The sequence below is a fragment of the Esox lucius genome, chromosome 16 (genome assembly GCF_011004845.1).
Source record: "Esox lucius isolate fEsoLuc1 chromosome 16, fEsoLuc1.pri, whole genome shotgun sequence".
Taxonomy (NCBI): Eukaryota; Metazoa; Chordata; class Actinopteri; order Esociformes; family Esocidae; genus Esox; species Esox lucius.
In genome coordinates this window covers 20,755,946-20,774,838 of record NC_047584.1, presented here as the reverse complement: position 1 = coordinate 20,774,838, position 18,893 = coordinate 20,755,946, and the positions used below count along the sequence as shown (strand labels likewise).

Here is an 18,893-nt window from a genome sequence, read left to right as displayed (position 1 = left end):
TCCTTTTTTTATATACAGCAGCAGCCACACATGCGTGCAGACTTTACACTGCCACATGAACTCACCAGCACAGCTCATTAACAAAGACTGGTGTTTCTTTAAAGGGATAGCTTCTTATTTTCGGAATGAAGCTTTTGATCTGCACGCTAGCTGATCCCAAAAGAGCCCAGTCATTGCGTTACCGTTAGTTAATACAGGCTCACGTAATTACTTCCTTCAGACTAGATGCGGAGACAATAACTGGTGTCCACAGATTTATTGGACTCGGTAGTAGATTTTAGGGAAAGCACTTAGCCCTTCAAACCACTGAGAGCACACCACCTTGCGTAAAACTTTCATTTTACATCTCCAACTTCCTCTCTCTTTCTCGCCCCAACCTCTCCTTTCCTTACCCTAGATCCTGCTCCCTTTCATCTCCCCCTCTGTTTTTCTTCCCCCTTTTTTATCCCTCAGTCTCTGTCCCTTTCTACAAGGTCACATGCAGGCTCCCTGCAGTGTTGTCATCTTGACTACTCTCCGTCTGAGGTCTGTTAGAGAGGGCGCACACACACACACACACACACACACACACACACACACACAGAGAAAAACACGAGACATAAACACACTTTTGTCAAACACACAATCGGGCAAGCAAACACACACACACAGACATAAACACAAACAGAAGGACTGATACAGACTAGGAGAGGCTATCTGGATCACGGTTCACAGGATACGGCTCGATTGCACTTGACGCAATGGAGCAATTGAGTGCCTGACACGTCACAAACAGTAGGTAGACACACACAATGGTCAGTCATAATCAATGGGGTATTGGTGTTGCAGTGGATTGGCAGTGGAAATTATCACATGACACTGGGGTCACTCCCCCATCCACCCTCGTGGAAATATAGGAGGGAGCTGAGGCAAGGGAGGTTGTTTTAAACTGTCACCAGTGTACAGGAGGCACAGCAGAAAAGTAAATGTACCTTATATTCTATGGTAGTTGTAAAATGAATGCAAAGTTATATCATTCAAAAGATCACATCCCTGTGTATGGGCCTGTGCTAGCTTTGTTGTGAGAAGTGTCAAATTCTCAGTTGCAGTGCCAATCCGAAACCTAATGAATGGTACGCCATTTGCTTATCAAAAACGTATATTTACCTTGTTAAATTAGAAATCCATTACTGTAGATGGCAAGCTAATAGCTATACAGTAGCCAACCTGTAATCAAAACAATGACCGTTAACTAGTTATTGTCGATTTGGTTTCAGTTAACTATATTAACTTGATCTATTGCTGAACTTAAAAATAGACAGAAGACGAACGGAAACAAAAAGACTCACTGTCTGTATACAACTCTAAGAACATTAGTGATTGGAAAAATATGTATATACTACTTGTTGATCAATATAACAGTGTCTAGAAACAGCACATTTCAAGACACAGTCCAACACTTCAAGCAATTTATGATATTACACGTTGCGTGCAGTTCGTCCATCGTAACATAGCCATAAACTGTTTTACTTTTGGCTTACTATGTAGCTACTTTTGGCCTACTATGTAGCTTGTATCCAGTATAGTTTTAGCATAGATAATAGAACCGCTTTAGATCTCTGAGTTTTAGTTTATCCTCAACTAATCCCAATTTGTTTTATCCCTGGACCTGGCCAGATTCGATGCCTGGCCTCCTGTGGGGCAGACCACGTCTCTAACCACTACACTATTCAACAATGGGTAGTCACCCACTCACCATCCCAGTCAGTAACATCCTTCTTGGCCAGCTCGGCTTACGCGGTCCAGCGTTATTTCTTAGCTGAGCTAGCTAATGTTAACTAAGCCAGCCGTATCTACTTTATATGAGGTAAAAGGGATTTATTAGTGAAGGGCATTAAAGCAAACATTCTTAGAGGTATAAAAAAGCTAGCTGTAGAGCATTTAAAAACGTCTAAAATCCAATACCAATAGCAATACCAAAAGATTAGCAAATATTTATTTAATACAACAGTTCCTGTGGTTGAGTGCACAAACCTGTTAAACAAAAGACTAAAGCCTCCAGACCAGACGCTCAGAAATCAATCAGATAACAATTAAAAAAACAGCCAAAACAAAAATACAATCCATCTAGTGGGAAAACAGGAACACAAAGCAAAATTCAGTGCTACCTGGCCCTAAATTGACAGCTCATCATGCCAAAATATTTTACCATGGCTACTCAAAACAACAAAAACCATAGCGTGGGTTGGTGCAGCAGTCTAAACCGCAGCCTCCAGTGCTCATGTACTACTGCGTTATGGGTTCAAATCCAGCCCATTACAGTTTTAGAAAAAACGAATCTCCCCTCTATCTAAAAGCATACTATCCCTGAAAATGTATCCAAAAAATATATATAGTAACCTTGATCAAGCACTGACAAAGACTTGAAAAGGGAAGAAACAACTAAAACGTGTTCAATTAAATAGAATACGTTCCATTTGGTAAAGATGACAAACCTGTAATTCTTATGTCATTGTTAGTTTTATTTTCAATTATTCTATTGACTGGTCATTTGACAATCTTGATTCTTATTATTGATGTTGCATTTTCATTGAACAACCATTTTCAAAGTATACACTGGCAATATGAACATTCCAATAAAGATATTCGACATTGACACAGCTAAAAAAAAAAAGAAAGAAAAAAGTAATGCATTCAGAGAGAGAGAAAAGGAGTAGGATGAGCAAGGCTTCTATGACATCACTCAGCATTCAGTGCATACCCTCCTTGGATAAAGGCAAAACACAGAACCCTATTATCTAATAGACCAGGAAGAGAGAGGGATCTTAACAGCTGGAAATTCAATAACTGTATGGTCAAGACTGCATGTCTAACTTCAAATTAGGTTGTGCCGAGTTTTGCCATCACTGGTGGCGTCCAACTGATGCAGCATTTCCTACACGCACATGGTTGGCCTTTACAGGATAGTATAAAACGTCGGGAAAACGGTGTCATTTGGAACAATGTTATACCATATCATACCGGCCGGTTATCACGTCACACGAGGCGTTAATTCTGCCGCGTGACAATAATGCAATGGCGACTCGTTATTACACAGACAAGGGGATTCCTTGCTCCGCAAAATGGACCGCAGTGACAATTGTGTGAAAACCCAAAACATGCAGATAATTGTTCTACTGCAGACACACGCCCCGCACACATGCACACTGACGCAGACAAACACACACACACGTGCATATGCGCACAAACAGTGCAGTGCAGAGAGGGAGACAAAACAACGTGTCATCCTTTTTTCTTTTCCTCTCTCTTAGGTGTACATACATGTCCCTCTCTCTCACACACACACACACAGGTTTTCTCCGCCTTGTCCTAATTATACCTTGCCCATTAATCAGCCAATGCTGTAATTATACCACCAGCTCCAACATGTAATCTGACTGTGAAGAATGATAAAATCATTGCTGCACTCCCCAGAGCGGGATGAGAGCGGAGAGATGGGGGAGTAGGGGGATTGCGGAGTAAAATTATTTGCTATTCATTTTCTGTAGAGCACATTATGATTATAGACACAAACAAACTAGCGCCGCAGCAATCTGATTTGATTTAGTGCGAAAGCCGTGCCAGGGGAAGGTGCGCGTGTGGGTAATCTATTTGGAGCGACTCAAAAATGAGTTCAGCTCAGGTGAAAAGGCTTACATGGAAATTGCGTTGTGGAGATTTCAGAGGAGATACAAAACAACAACAAATCAACACTGCAATCTCCACTTTTATTTGCTGGAGCCACTACGGAGTGTTTGCTAAATCACTCAAACGTAAAAAGTGACGGCTGAAGAGCGAGAGGAGTGGATTGTAAAAGAAATACAAATCCGTCCTCTGTGCGAAACCGAGAAAGCGGGAAGCTCTGTGCCTATTTGTATTCGCGTTAGCGGCCGGGTAATAGACAGTAGCAGCAAGGTTATTGACGCCTTCTCGCAGCACGGTTTCAAAGCAGGAGAAACAGAGGAAATAAGGGACATGCGAGGAGAAAATACAGAAAAGGTGGGGGGAAAATAGAAAGCTGCAATTCCGTGCTAACTAAACTACTTCACGAACAACTTGTTCTCTATGGCAGCTATGCTTATTATGCAAAGCTTTGGTTATGAGAAATTCCCCGTAACTACGCAGGCTGCTAAGGAGGGAGCAAGAACTGCATTTATTGCGAGACAACTCTGCCACATGTTTGGCGGGCAGTCCGAAAGCCTTTAGCTCAGTCCCAGAGCGAGATAGAGAAGAGGAACATTAAAGATACTCTGATAGGAAGAGAGGGGAGAGAGAGAGAGTGGGATGCTGGTGCCAAAGTGGTCTGCCAATCCGTGGGGGACAGTGGCAGACTTGTTAGCTGTGTCATTAGACCCCCTGGCAAGATGCACACGGTCTTGCCCAGATCTGGCTACACACAGCAAGGAGACATGACAAAAATGATTACTTTTTTTATATATATCTACAACCAGCTATTCCAACTTCAGGTACATTTAAATAATTTGTGATTTTGACAGTGCAACCCGAGAAACCTCATCAGAAATGCTCCATGGAAACACCAATAAGATCATCCAACTAAATGTAATTAATGGTACAATGGATTGTTTTTAATAGAGTGAGGTGAGATGAAAACTGATAGTATTATTTTGTGTAAATTCGCCCTGGAAAAAAAGTGTCAGTGTTACCAAAGTTACTTTGTTACTACCAGTTTATATTCCGCTTACATTTTACATTTCACAAATAAAAATCATGGCAAATTAGGCAAGCCAATTAAAGAAAAAGTTCACCCAATTAAATAAATTCACTGTGGTTTTATTGCCATGTAAACAGTATTTTGTTATGGTATGAAAGCAATCCATGCTTAGGTTTAATTTCAGCAGTTTTGGCATATAATGTTACTAAAATGTTAACAGTGAAAAAACTGCAGGGGAAAGCAAAATAAATGGATTGTCAAACTTTTAAAATGTACCGTACAATTTACAGGTTAATGGAACACCAATGTGTCATTCTCTAAGTTGGATAAATAAAGGCCAACTGACCTTGCCTGTAAAATCATCTAATGCCAGACATGGTGCAGACACATTCTTAATGTGTGTGTTGTTGGGCTAGTTCCAGGTAGGATGTGTTCAGCCTAGAGCATTTGAACTGGGTGCCAGCTCCACTCATAGCCATCTTCAAAAGCACATTGTATATGTGCGTGTGTTTTGTTGAAGATCAAGGCATTGATCTTGTCCTCCCTCTGCGTCTTGTGTTGGATCTACCTATCCTGAACTCAGTTCACCTCTCTGCCTTGATGCGAAAATCGCAATGGCAGTGCCAGTAATGCAGATATCTGTAGGGAGTTTTCCAGCCTAACATCCACAACTGCTCACCTGGCACGCTGCTCTACATGACCTGAGCCAAGCTCTTAAACTGAGCCAACTGAGGCATATAGAAAAACTTACAGTAGAACAACATTGCATTAAAGGCCAACAGATAAGGCTAAGCAATCAACCTTCCCCTCCAAAAAATATAAGTCAGGAAATCTAGAACACCTACCATTTGAAGTTTACCTTCAGGAAGGGACACCATCTTTCTATTGGAGTATGTTATCTTTAGAATTTATCAAAACAAAATACTGCCAAGTGTGGCATCAAATTGAGCAGCATTTCTGATGTTTCATCATGTAAACAAACACACACACACACACACACACACACACATACACCGATTACATCCACTCTGGCCTAAGCCTGCTACTTCTTACTACCGGATAATATCCTTCAAATGTTTTTACCCCAATTAAGGCGTTTTAAGGAAGCAAGGACTGCATTGTTTTGCTGTGAGTCAGTGATCGCTAGAAAACTCAGCTGCGCTGTATTTTCACACAGCTGTCTCAAATAAATGTTCCGACATAGTGAATGGTGCTTGGGTACAAAAAAGCATGTGGGTAACATTGTTAACTAGATTAATGAAAAAACGAACCAACTTCTCTGAAGAAAAAAGCAAATGGATGATACCTAAACATCTCCCACCACACTTCATTTTTCCCCATGAAGGACATTCTGTTATTCATGGAAGCTTCAGTCATTGACTGAACTTAATGAAGCATTTGCCAAATATTTGCCATTAGATAATTTCAGCAAGTTACTAGTGGACATCCTCTACATTTCTTAAGAGAATCAAAAAATTGCCAAATTTGTACTGATAATATTGTCTGGAATTGAGTGTCTCTCTTTTGTCCACACTTTCATTAAGATGTTTTCTTATTTTGTGAGGACATTAGGGGACAAAAAATATATTCCAAATATATTTTCACAAATCCTAAAATGAACCCAAATCGTAACCCAAAGTTTAAAATGGCCAAGTGTTCTCACATTTTCCATGGGATACAATTCCTGTGAGGACCAGAAGCAACAATGTTTGTTCATTGCAAATCCTATTTTCCATTCAAACCTTACCCTACTATTAACACTAACACATTAACCCTAAAATGCCATATCACTAAACCTAATTCCTACCTCTCTACCAGAAATTGCTAAGAAGAAAAAAAACATCCAAACTTCTACATATTTGGTTTACTAAACATTTAAGGAATTCTGGTCCTCTTCAGTAATGCACTAAAAGAGGAGCCTCCCCAAGTACACTGCCCAAGGTGAGGAAGTACCCTCTTCAAATTCCCCCAGCAGGCTACCTACAAATGAATAACAATCTTTACCACTGTCAAGAATGAAAGATCACTGCCCTGGGTGGTGAGAGGCATCAAAGATTAATGCATCAGAGATGTTAGTTCACCAATGGGAATGTAGAGTATGGGAATTCATTTGAATATTAGAAGTGGCCCTATGAAGAATAGCCCGCATTATTCATCTTCTTTGCAATCTGTCAGTGAGCTGGGCAGTCCATTAGTAAGCCAGTATGGGCTGACACACGGCTGGACCATGACTCCATGTTATAGGCCTGTCTTCGCCTTTGATAGTTTTTCAGACCGCTTCACTTTCTCCACATTTAGTTATATTATAGACAATTTATCACTGATAAAATATTTGTTTTGCCATTAACCAACACAGAAGTTTATTTCTCGAGCTGGCCGTCCACCAAAACTAAATAACCGGGCAAAAAGGCAAAGCACAACGCCTGGTGAAAACAAGGTACTGCTCATCACCTGGCTAAAACCAACTGTACGGTTAAACATGGAAGGAAGAACAAAGCAAAATATTAAGAGGTCCTTGAAGATCCAAAGGGCACAGAACGCCAGACTGTGGCGTGCAAAGATAAATCTTTTAGCATGTCAGTGACACACAGTTAGATAAGGCTGGAGTGGATTTGGGACAAGTCTGTGAATGTCTTTGAATGGCCCAGCCAAAGCCCAGTCTTAAAAACATCTGTGGGAACACCTGAAGATTGCAGTTGATTAACACTTCCCATTCAATCTGACAGAGCTTGAGAGGAACTACAAGAAACATGGGAGAAAATCCCTAAATCCAGATGTGCAAAGCTGATCACTGCCAAAGCTGTTTCTACAAAGTACTGAATAAAGGTTCTGAATACTTCCAGTATCATCAATAAATTGGCAGACATTTAAAAAAAAAAAAGGGCTTTGCTTTGTCAGTATTGGGTATTGTGTATGGATTCCTATTTTCTTTAATCAATTATAAACTAAGTCTTGAAACAAAACAGAATGAGGAGAAAGAGAAGGTGTGTGTGAATACCTTCTGAAGGCACTGTATAAACATGTCTTTGTCTATGGCTTATCTGTCCACCACGACTATATTCCAGTACCTCCGTCAGCATCCTGGGGACAGTGGCAACCTGCCTGATATGGGCCTCATTGACTCACTGAGTTGAATAGCCTGGTGTTGCCAGTCTTTCTGTCGACGCAGCAGTGAAGACTCATTACTGTAATGGAGGTGTGTGTGTGGGGGGGGGGGTCATCCCTGCACAGACAATCAGCCATATGACAATCAGACAACCCTACGCAAGAAAGCCTGAGAACCAAGCCACTAAAACAAATCAGCATGATCTCAGCTGGCCCCCACCCACAAAAACAGCAAAATAAAAGTAAAATAATAGTATTTAAAAACAATACAGGCCGCTCTTAAACAGTTAAAATGGTATTAAAAAAAATGAAAAAAAAAAAAATTATAGTGGCCCTATACATTTAGACTGAAGTCCAAATGAGTCTGTCTGCATGTTTGTGTGTGTGCGCGTGTGTTTGTGTGTGGGCATGTGTTGTGGGGGTTTGGTGTGTGTAGGGTTGTGAGACTGCCCAGTGCACTGCCAATTACATGTGGATCAGTCTCCACAGGAGGCCCATATCTGTCTGTGCAGACAGGAAGGGGAGAGGGAGAGAGGAGAAAAGAGGCAGCGACAGCAGAGAATGAGAGCCCCAGGGTCTCCAGCTAGCAGATGACAATATCAAACAACAACAATCTAAGCTCCTCAATGCCGCCAGCTTAACACCTTCACCTGAACATCGCCAGGCAATGCTGGCCCAGAGACCTGCTGAACAGACCGTTCAGTCAGCATTCTGCTCTGCCATGTGACATGGTGTCCAAGAAAGCAAGAGAGACAGAAGAGACAATGAGGGTTGAGATGACAGAGGAGAAAGAAAGGAGCGCATACTCTCGTTTCAGGGCCAAGTTCCTTCTGTTTTTTTTGTGCTTCACAGCAATTATTTTGAGATAGGTGGATGGCAAATGTCAGCAAGTGTCAACAACACCTACACCTATAGTAGAGGTCTGGACCTCCGAAAGGTTCGAAAATACTAAGCAAAAAAAAGCTAAAGAGATGGTTAATAATGCAATGCCAAAAATAAAATGGATTAATTCCCAAAAGGAATGAGGTCCTTCAGGAGCCGGCATAGCTCATTAACAATCATCCCTAATCACAGGGTTTGCATTTCCAGCAGGGAGAAGAAAACAAAAAGCTATAATTTGGAACATCCCAGAGAATACATCAACCTAAGAAAATATGTCAAAAAGAGCCAAGAAGAGCATGACTGACTGACTCTTGTTAAATAGTGTAGTGGTTAGAAACGCACACTTCCACACAAGTGGCCAGTGTTCAAGTCTCGTTGCAGACAGAACAAAGTACGCATTTGGATTTGTTCAGGATAGACAAAAACTTTGCTGGCTACAACTTCAGTGGCTATGTTTTTTGTAAGCCTAAAATAAAACTCTTTGTTGAATTGCAACATTTTTGGTAGATTTTCCAAGTATGCATCCGTGCACGCTTTTTGGGGTTATAGCCTGTGGATCACAACCCTTTGCGGAGTAAAAGAGGATGGTTATGAAATAGTTATCATCACCTATATTGATAGTTATTGTATCAATGTGGACTGCCTACCAGCAAGCCCTGTTGTCTTGTGGGATTATCTCCGACCTTAAATTTTTTGATACTCCTCGCATACTTTTGTCTCTCAGAAATGTCTCTCCACTCTGTACTTTTCAGCCGTCACAAAACAATATATATCCACTCTGTAATACCATGAATCACCATTAATAAATGTTCTGTTGCCCATGTTATTACAGCAAATAATGTAATGGCTGAGGTACAAGTTGCATTCCCGCTGTTTAAATAGCATAATGGTTAAAGACACAGTCTACCACATAGGATACCACGGATTGAAACTAGCCAGGGACAACAACCCTCGTCCTTTCTAATCGCAGGTCGGCTGAACTAGGCTTGCCTGGTTCCTTTTCTAGTTGGGGTTTCTAAGTAAACACCCTTGATGACGTAGCCCTCAGTCCCTCAGAGTGACGCACGCCGGTGCTTTCTAAAGCAGGGCTCAGATGCACAGGTCACAGCTACCTTTCCTTATTAAAGTGTCAGGCATCGGTAACGCAACCCTGTGTTGTCTGTTGTGTCACCTTCATTAGCACAGCCCTACGAAAGCCCTTGGGTAATGGAACACTGGGATATGATATTCATACTGTCCATAAGCCTTTTCAGATATTAATGGACCATTAAACTGGTCTGGGTCCTGATGTCTAATGAAAAAGAGGGGACTATGGGTCCTCTTGGTGCAAGTCATGTCACTCAAACACACCAGATCAGGACTCTGCAAACACTAGTAGTTACAGTAACCCTTTAAAAATGTATATAAACGGTATCTGTTCTAAGTGACTGGGAATGGAGAGATGCTTGTTTTTCCTAACAAATTTGTACTAAATTGGGAATAAAAACAGTTTGTAGGGTGAGTTGTGGGCACAAAAAGAGGCCACATGTAAAATAGGTGAACTTCTATAATAAATATAATAAAATGTCTTTTAGGCATAAACTGGCTCATGATCATCTGCGCAGTCAAGAATCTAAATCAGACAAGCCCCGAAATAAATAAGTATCGTACAAAAAGCCTTCCTAGGGCAGTCTTGGAGCAGTTACGGCTACTCTCACTAATGAGCAGTCCAACAAGACAAAACTATGTGGAGAAAAAAGATTAACAGTTAGGAAGTTTATTTTTCAAATAGTTTACCTGCATTTGGAAATACATTATGTGTGTGAAGTTGGCAACGTGTTTCAATTTACCGTATCTCAGAGTAGTCAGACAGGACGCACGCACGAGGCAGATATTTTCCAAATCTTCAAGGTCCTGCAAACAGGGGTCAGACCTCCTGCCTGAAACAGAGAATATCAGTGTAAGCATATTATATAATTTTTCTGAAGAAGTCAGACAAGCTAGATAAACCAATAGTGAGTCTTATGGGAAGAGCCTGAATTTCACAGATACTCATGACAAGTATAGAACTATTCACTTGCCCTGAGGCTCCAACCCCCACACCAGAAGTATGAAATGCAGGACCATTTCATAACTAGAACGTCCAATACATCGTAAAATGTGTCTTCCTAACATCATACAGAGGTAGTCTGTATTCATGTGGACCAAGGAGACTGGCACAGGGGTTAGATGACCCTTATCAACCAATTGCTCTACTCTATGTGATCCAATTATAGAGGCCCCAAGGAGAAGTGCCAGCGACAGAAAAGTTAGGAGCTAACAGGGTCAACCACAGCCAAGAGCAAACTGGTGCCCAATATCTGAACAAATAACAATCAAGAAGGGACTTGTCCTGAAAGCAACCAGTGTTGTAAGGAAGAAATAAGACATGTGGTTAGACAGATAGGAGACTCCCAACCAGGTTGATGGTTTGTTATGTGGTGCTACGGTAAGAATTGTAGTGGATAATATGGCATTGTAGCTAGAGCCCTGGAACAGTAACTTAACTATCTGGGTTGAATCTCTAAGGTGACATAGTGAAAACGCCATAAACCTAATGAAAACGCCATTAGACCCCAATATGAATGATTGTGTGAAAGAACACCCTACAGGCACTTGACACTAAGACAGCTTTGTTAAGTTTCTAAACCATCGTTTGCACAGATATGTAATGGAAGTGGACACAACTTTGTCACTTAGTGAAAAAAATTAAGAAACAGAATCCAGCTAGCACTCAGTTAGATAGCACTGACTGTGAGTGATCTAAATAAAAAATGAATGTACGAGCGGAAGAACGCCCATTCAGCAGTAACAAAAAAAAAACCTGTTCCGCCCTTAAGTGAGCTGTTCGGCCAACCAAAAGAGGCCTGGGTGGGTTGAGTAATGTCTTCCAGTTTGACTAAATGCATGATGATCACCCATAGCCTGGGCAGTTATAATCCATCCAATCAAAAGGAAATGGTTAAAATGTCTGACACAGCTCTTTTCTGACTCAATGTGGCACAGACAAGATTTGAGATCCAGATCTGTTTCATTAAATATGGCTGACAAAAGAGCAGGCTTGAGACGGTAAAGCAAAGAGGAGCTTGTTGACTGTGAACAGCAGTCTGTCTTTGACCGGGTCTTCCTGTCTTAGTCAAGAGACAATGTGTCCCTGGGTGACGCCCACTGAAGACTAGAAGCAGGCTGAAGGAAAATGGGGGCTTAAGAATTTGAACACTACAACAAAACAGACAATGCAAAAATAAACCCTGAATTTCATACATTCTGTATCAAGTGATATGCTATGCTCCAAAGATAAATATTATAGGTCTAAGCAAAAAGCTAAATAGCCGAGACAAAATTAGGTAGGTAGACACAGACTACGGTCTTCACTTTTCTAAGAACTGTAAACCCACAGTAGCAGTACCTAATCCATGTTATATGGTTAGCTCTGACACCATCTTCACCCCAGCATGATGCCCACTAAGAAAACTACAGCATCTGCAGATCCAATAGACATTGCAGGAGCCAGTGTTATTTTTTCTACTCCAACAGCATCAGCTTTGCATTCTTGTCAAGAAAAGCCTCCAAATCCATTGTGGTAAGCCACACAGTGAAATACACCCAGCTAGATAGCCGAAGCCTGGAAGTAGCCAGTGTGGTGAATATGTTCAGATGCAAACTGCTTGAATATAAACTCCCACTTATAAAAGCCCAACAGTATTCCAGTCACTGGCCATCCCTACGCTTCCGACAAACTCTCTTGAAATTATTCCTCACTTCCTTGTAGGGACACAGTTCCCGGAAAGGTCACCAAAAATGACCCCTCCATTTACTCATCCGGAGGCATCAAAATAATCCTATTAAATAAACATTAACCAAAATGTAAAGGTTGATGTCCCTCCATGCGTCTGTGTCCATGGGCCATGGGGTGCTGTACTAATCAGACTCTCTGTAGCCTCATCAAGCAGACACAGTTAAGACATCACAGCTCTAATGAGTGTACAGCTGCAGTGTCAGCAGGGCTGCAATACAGACTGCAGTAACCTATTGCATATGTTACATACACCAGTACAATGACAAAGAAATTATACTCTATGCTATGCTGAAGTCAAGAAGGCTGAACTGCTCCCCTGTTCATATGACCTGTGTAAAACAAATGTTATGACCCAGCGAAGCACTTACAGTGCAAAGTGGAGAGACAAAACAACGGTATTTTTTTTTTTTTTTTGCAGCTTCAATTGCGGCAATGAGATCAGGACAACAAACTCTTAAACGTGTAACTGGCCCGTTTCAAATCCTGCGGTGCTCTCCACTACGAAGTCATCTTCATTTACCAAGTTGTTTTTAATTAACAGACAGAACAAAATAACGGGGAGACACAGAGGTCAAGGTTAGAAATGGGCATGAAAACCCTGGTATCCAGCGACGGACCACATATAACATGCATGGAATTGGGAGTGTTCCAACTGGGCCACTACTCTCCACCAATGTGTATACCTGAACTGCAAACTGACCTAATGGGGACATACACACAGTGTCAAACATACCCAATGAAAGAGCTCAACTATCCACTTTAAAGGGCTATTATTTTTGCAGTGGAAATGAATGAGGGTTGATAATCCTCCAGGGTTGAAAGGATATCAGTCTTTCATCACGATCACGATTATCTCTCAAACAGACCCAACGGCACTCATTATTAATGCCAAGCGGGTCCCGTCCAGGAATGGAGCAAGGAATTGGGTGGAACGGACCTCACCAGAACAGGGGAGATACACTACTTTGGACATGTCCTACAAGGAAAGGCATCGACAAGACATGACAGGGTTAGGTTGAATTCCATATTGTACTGAATGCAGTAACAGGTTGGATACATGAATGTAATATATAACAATTCATTTTGTGTGAGGCATGATCAAAAAGGGCATATTAGAATTTCAACCATTTTATATTCAAGAGAAGGCCTACCGACAGTGGAGATACACCTCAGTCTATCAGTGCAATGCATGTGGAGACATCCTAATAGAATACTGCTTCAAATCAATAATCCACTAACTAGCAAGAGACCCGGATTCCCTAAAACAGGAGAATTTCCTGGAGATCACTTTGAAGAAATATGAATATAACAGGCCTATTTCTTGGGCTCACACTGACAGGCCGTGTGACATTTTGATGGAGATTGATGGCCCACAGTTAATCATTTCATGCTTCAGTTGTCCAAGCACGCTTGGCTTGATGCGTTGCCACCACTGCGGAGTCCCACCTTGTGTCGTCTCCATTTTGGAAGGGAATCTAGCAGCAGCCCTGTGGTCCTGAGGGTTGGAGGTGGGGGGCCTCACACCTGCCAGATCACAGCAAGCGAAAGGACCCACATGACGTCTGATCAAAAGGACTATGTTGTCATCATCTGAGCACACACTAAAACTGAGAGGATGCTTCTGTGCCTTTTCCATTAATGACAAAGTAGTGTGGTTATTCATTTATTTGAAATTCTATTTAAATTAACAGGGACTAAATGCCAAACACTTGGCCTTCAGGACAGAAGAGTGCAAAGGATATCACCTTTGCTTATTTTTTTAATGGAGGGAACCATTAGAAATGTCTCTCACCTTATCTTATCACCTTCAGTCTGTCATAAATAACCTGACACCTTGGTTGACAGGAGAGTCTAGCCTGCCAGCAACCAGGAGCATTAGTACTGAAGCCCCAACCAATCCCAACCACCTTTTTAATAGAGGGTGGCAGAGTTCTTGAAGTGCAAAAATCTTTTACTGCAAAACTAAGGCCAACATAGTTCAAAAACGCCAAGTGGACTGCATCTATTGACAATCATTAATTTATCTGGTGTAATAGAATAACACCTTGATTCAATCTGAGAAAGAGAACACTCATTAAACTACTGCTTCAAAACTAAGAAATGACTGCAGAGCGCACATCCTACTAAGAAATTTGCACGTTGAATGTAGACAATAATGTCGTAAGACTATCTGAAGTTCCTAGTGGGGTGAATATGGGGTAATATTGCCACATTTCCATTACTACAAGAATCCCATTTATTTGGTCTAACATGGCATTCAAGCTTAAGAGAAGCACTTTGGATGAACCGCTGTCGTGGCCAACACCAAAGCCCTCCATCTTAATCCAGGCTCATCCCCCGCTTGACTGACAGTCATCCGTTACATTAAGAAAATGAAAGGCTCTTTGTGTGTGCACACGTGTCCCCTGCGATAAGCTGTGACCAAAACCAGGACGGAACTGTTTCCTGCCTGATGAATAAGCCTCATTACATACGATCTGTCAACCAGCAATGCAATTCCACAACAAGAGACTATGTAGCTCATCGCTACATAAACAGCACTCTCAGTTGGAGAGCGTGGCCAATGTAGAACAGACCTTCTGGTAGAGCGTGGTGTAACAAATGAGGCAACACATGACAATACTGTCAACCATTGGCGGCTGTTGGACAGGACAAGACATGCACACACAGACAGACAGGACGTACGCACGCACAGACAGACAGACAGGACGCACCCATGCACAGACAGACAGACAGGACGCACCCATGCACAGACAGACAGACAGGACGCACCCACGCACAGACAGACAGACAGGACGCACCCACGCACAGACAGACAGACAGGACGCACCCACGCACAGACAGACAGACAGGACGCACCCACGCACGCACAGACAGACAGGACGCACCCATGCACAGACAGACAGGACGCACCCATGCACAGACAGACAGGACGCACGCACGCACAGACAGGACGCACGCACGCACAGACAGACGCACGCACAGACAGACAGACAGACAGACAGACAGACGCACGCACAGACAGACAGACGCACGCACGCACAGACAGACAGACGCACGCACGCACAGACAGACAGACGCACGCACAGACAGACGCACGCACAGACGCACGCACGCACAGACAGACGCACGCACGCACGCACAGACAGATAGACGCACGCACAGACAGACAGACAGACGCACGCACAGACAGACAGACGCACGCACAGACAGACAGACGCACAGACAGACAGACGCACGCACAGACAGACGCCCGCAGACAGACAGACAGACAGACGCACGCACGCACGCACGCACGCACAGACGCACGCACGCACAGACAGACGCACGCACGCACGCACAGACAGACGCACGCACGCACAGACAGACGCACGCACGCACAGACAGACGCACGCACGCAGACAGACGCACGCACAGACAGACGCACGCACAGACAGACGCACGCACAGACAGACGCACGCACAGACAGACGCACGCACAGACAGACGCACGCACAGACAGACGCACGCACAGACAGACGCACGCACAGACAGACGCACGCACAGACAGACGCACGCACAGACAGACGCACGCACAGACAGACGCACGCACAGACAGACAGACGCACAGACAGACAGACGCACAGACAGACAGACGCACGCACGCACGCACAGACGCACGCACAGACAGACAGACAGACAGACGCACACACGCACGCACAGACAGACGCATGCACGCACAGACAGACGCACGCACAGACAGACGCACAGACAGACGCACGCACAGGCAGACAGGCAAAAACTCTCCTCTTTCTCCACAGACTCTATCGAACAGAGCATGAATGCCAGAAAACATATCCCCCTCGACGAAAAGGACAAAAAAGAATGAGTCATGGCCACTCACTTGAGGGGAGTAAAAATGAGAGCTGCGTTAAGAGCAGTCTCATCTGACAGATTTAAACGTAAACAACCAAGTGGATCCGGCTGCTCCACCGTGGGTGGCAAGGTGTGTGTATTTTCCCTCACTGGAGAATTAGTGTTCTGTACTCCTGAATTGTGATCAAACGTAAAGACGTCAATGAAAATTAGAACTACAACCAAATCTGAAAGGGATTATATTTATTAAAGGATGATATTGTGGGGTAATCCTTTCATCCTCACTGACTTTGATTTCTGATACGGATGACAATAACCATGACGCAACAGACTTTGTGAGCTGATGCCATTTGACAGCTGTTCAGTCTCCAAGCTCAAACTGGGTTTTGGAAAAGACACACCTCAGAGAATTGTCATTTTAATTCCATCGCCCCTGGGCTAGTGTCAATAAGGGAAACACTTGACGTGAGCAAATCAATGACAGAAGCCTTTTCCAGGAGGAGTTGTGCCCATTGTTTCCTGTCATCTTTCTGGTGGTGAATCGCAATGTCTGACATGCCCGGGCAAGCGCCATTCTCTATCTGGTGCAAGGAATGAGGAAAGGAGAAAAGAACGGAAGTAGTCAGGGGCGGAGAGCCTCGCTCATAAACTAGATTAGAAAAATAACAGGTTCACCTTGACTTGTGAATGACAGCAGGTGAGATATAGCTACCCTTTAGAGAATACAGAGAAAGAGGACCCTTACACTTGTAATATCAAACTTCCTATATACCCACACACAAAAAAAACACCCACCCATGGCAGTCCCTTCTGCCTCGTCAGGACAATGCAGAATTTGTGTGCGTGGGTGCATGTGTGTGTCTCAGTGAGATGGGGGGGAGAAGGTGACAGCGGAACAGGGAGCACCAGAGGCAGGGGTTCCCTTTTAATGTGTGTGTGTGTGTATATGCGCCCCCACATTTTACCTGCAGGGTCAGAGTACCCACTCACAAATCGCTCATTTGGCACGTTCCATTGGGCTCATGGGTGTAGGGTTCATCTACCTCTAAAGTGCCATTTTGCCCATTTTAGTTAGCGTTTACCCTGCATCTTTCTAGGACACACTTTACTCGTAGATGATTCAGCTGAAGAACAAGGCACCTTTCTAACCAACATGCCTTCATCATGCTTCTGTTCAAGCCCTCCAACCCAGTTCCACTCAGCCAAACCTATCAAGCTGCCCGTCAACCAGTCGACAAACGTCTCACGGCTAGGCCCCGCTTAAAAAGCACTGCCTGCTAATTGGCAAGGGACGTCAATACGGCAGTATGGATCGCTATAGAAATGTGGAATTAAATATTGATCTACCGCCCGTCTTGCAGCATCTTAACAAATCCCAAAATGTGACGTGAAAGACTATGGTGGCTGGAGTGAGCATTCACAGTAGCTGTGCTATGACTAGCCAGATATCCATTGCTGAAATAGAAACGTAGTGTATAGGATGTGTGTTCCAGGCATAATCATTTAGTAAAGCGCACCAGATAGCCTGCGTAGACACTGGGAAATTCTTTCCAGGATAAGTCTCTCAAAGCAGGTGTAATGAGGTGGCCGACCAGTTCCTGTGGCGTCAGCATTTCCCTCCATTTGAAAACTCCCTCTTAATCTTCCGCAGGCAGTCTACCTCCTCCTCGAAAAAGGCAGCAGAGAGGACATACATACCCATTCATCTACATCCATTCATTTATTCAGTCACAGGACAAAGAATACCGTGTTCATTGGTCTCCATCAGAGCCCATTGCAGTGAAGTGTGGGTTTTCTTCACTAGGTGATAGATCACACACACACACACACACACACACACACACACACACACACACACACACACACACACACACACACACACACACACACACACACACACACACACACACACACACACACACACACACACACACACACACACACACACACACACACACACACACACACACACACACACACACACACACACACACACACACACAAGCTCTGATTGGAACTTTTCAGAAAATTCTGTTGAAATTCTGTTTGAGAAGAGGGGCTCTTTAGGTGGATGGAGGAAACTCCCTTTTTAATTAATGTAATCAGCGGTCAGTGATCACGGGATGTATGGGGTTTGTGTTTCCATCTGTTCTAATTAACCACCCACGCCAATCGAGTCGACTGACCGTTTTCACATATTCACTCATTCAAACGAACGTGCGCGAGGGTAATCAAAACCGTATTTGACAAGAGGAAATCAGGTCTCCATAGACCGAAAGAACAAAATTGGAAAAGAGCAAGAGACCCAACCATGGCAAGGCCCATCTGCCCCACGGAGCATAACAGAACAGATCCCCAATGAAATGAAACCAGCCTTCCATAGAGCATTATGAAGACAACGCAGCACAACGGGTTGTCATCTCTGCCTGGCAGTAGTGTCTCTGGAGAAACGCATGGATTGAGGGGATGAATGGAGGGTATGGTTTGAGGGCATGTCAAAACGGCAACAACACTGGGACAGCAACTCAATCAGAATTAACATTAA

General features: G+C 43.3%; 1 protein-coding gene across 2 annotated transcripts in view; it reads right to left on the bottom strand.

The window, feature by feature from the left end:
* adarb1b (adenosine deaminase RNA specific B1b) overlaps nucleotides 1-18,893 on the bottom strand; it is a 107,487-nt gene that overhangs the window by 58,443 nt on the left and 30,151 nt on the right. The window contains exons 2-3 of one of the 2 annotated variants that reach the window (XM_010879842.3): nucleotides 13,941-14,018; nucleotides 10,507-10,596 (exon numbers count right to left, since the gene is read on the bottom strand). The gene's annotated coding sequence lies outside the window, so the exon portion shown is untranslated. The remainder of the gene's footprint in view (nucleotides 1-10,506; nucleotides 10,597-13,940; nucleotides 14,019-18,893) is intronic. The other variant, XM_010879841.3, reaches the window with a different exon arrangement.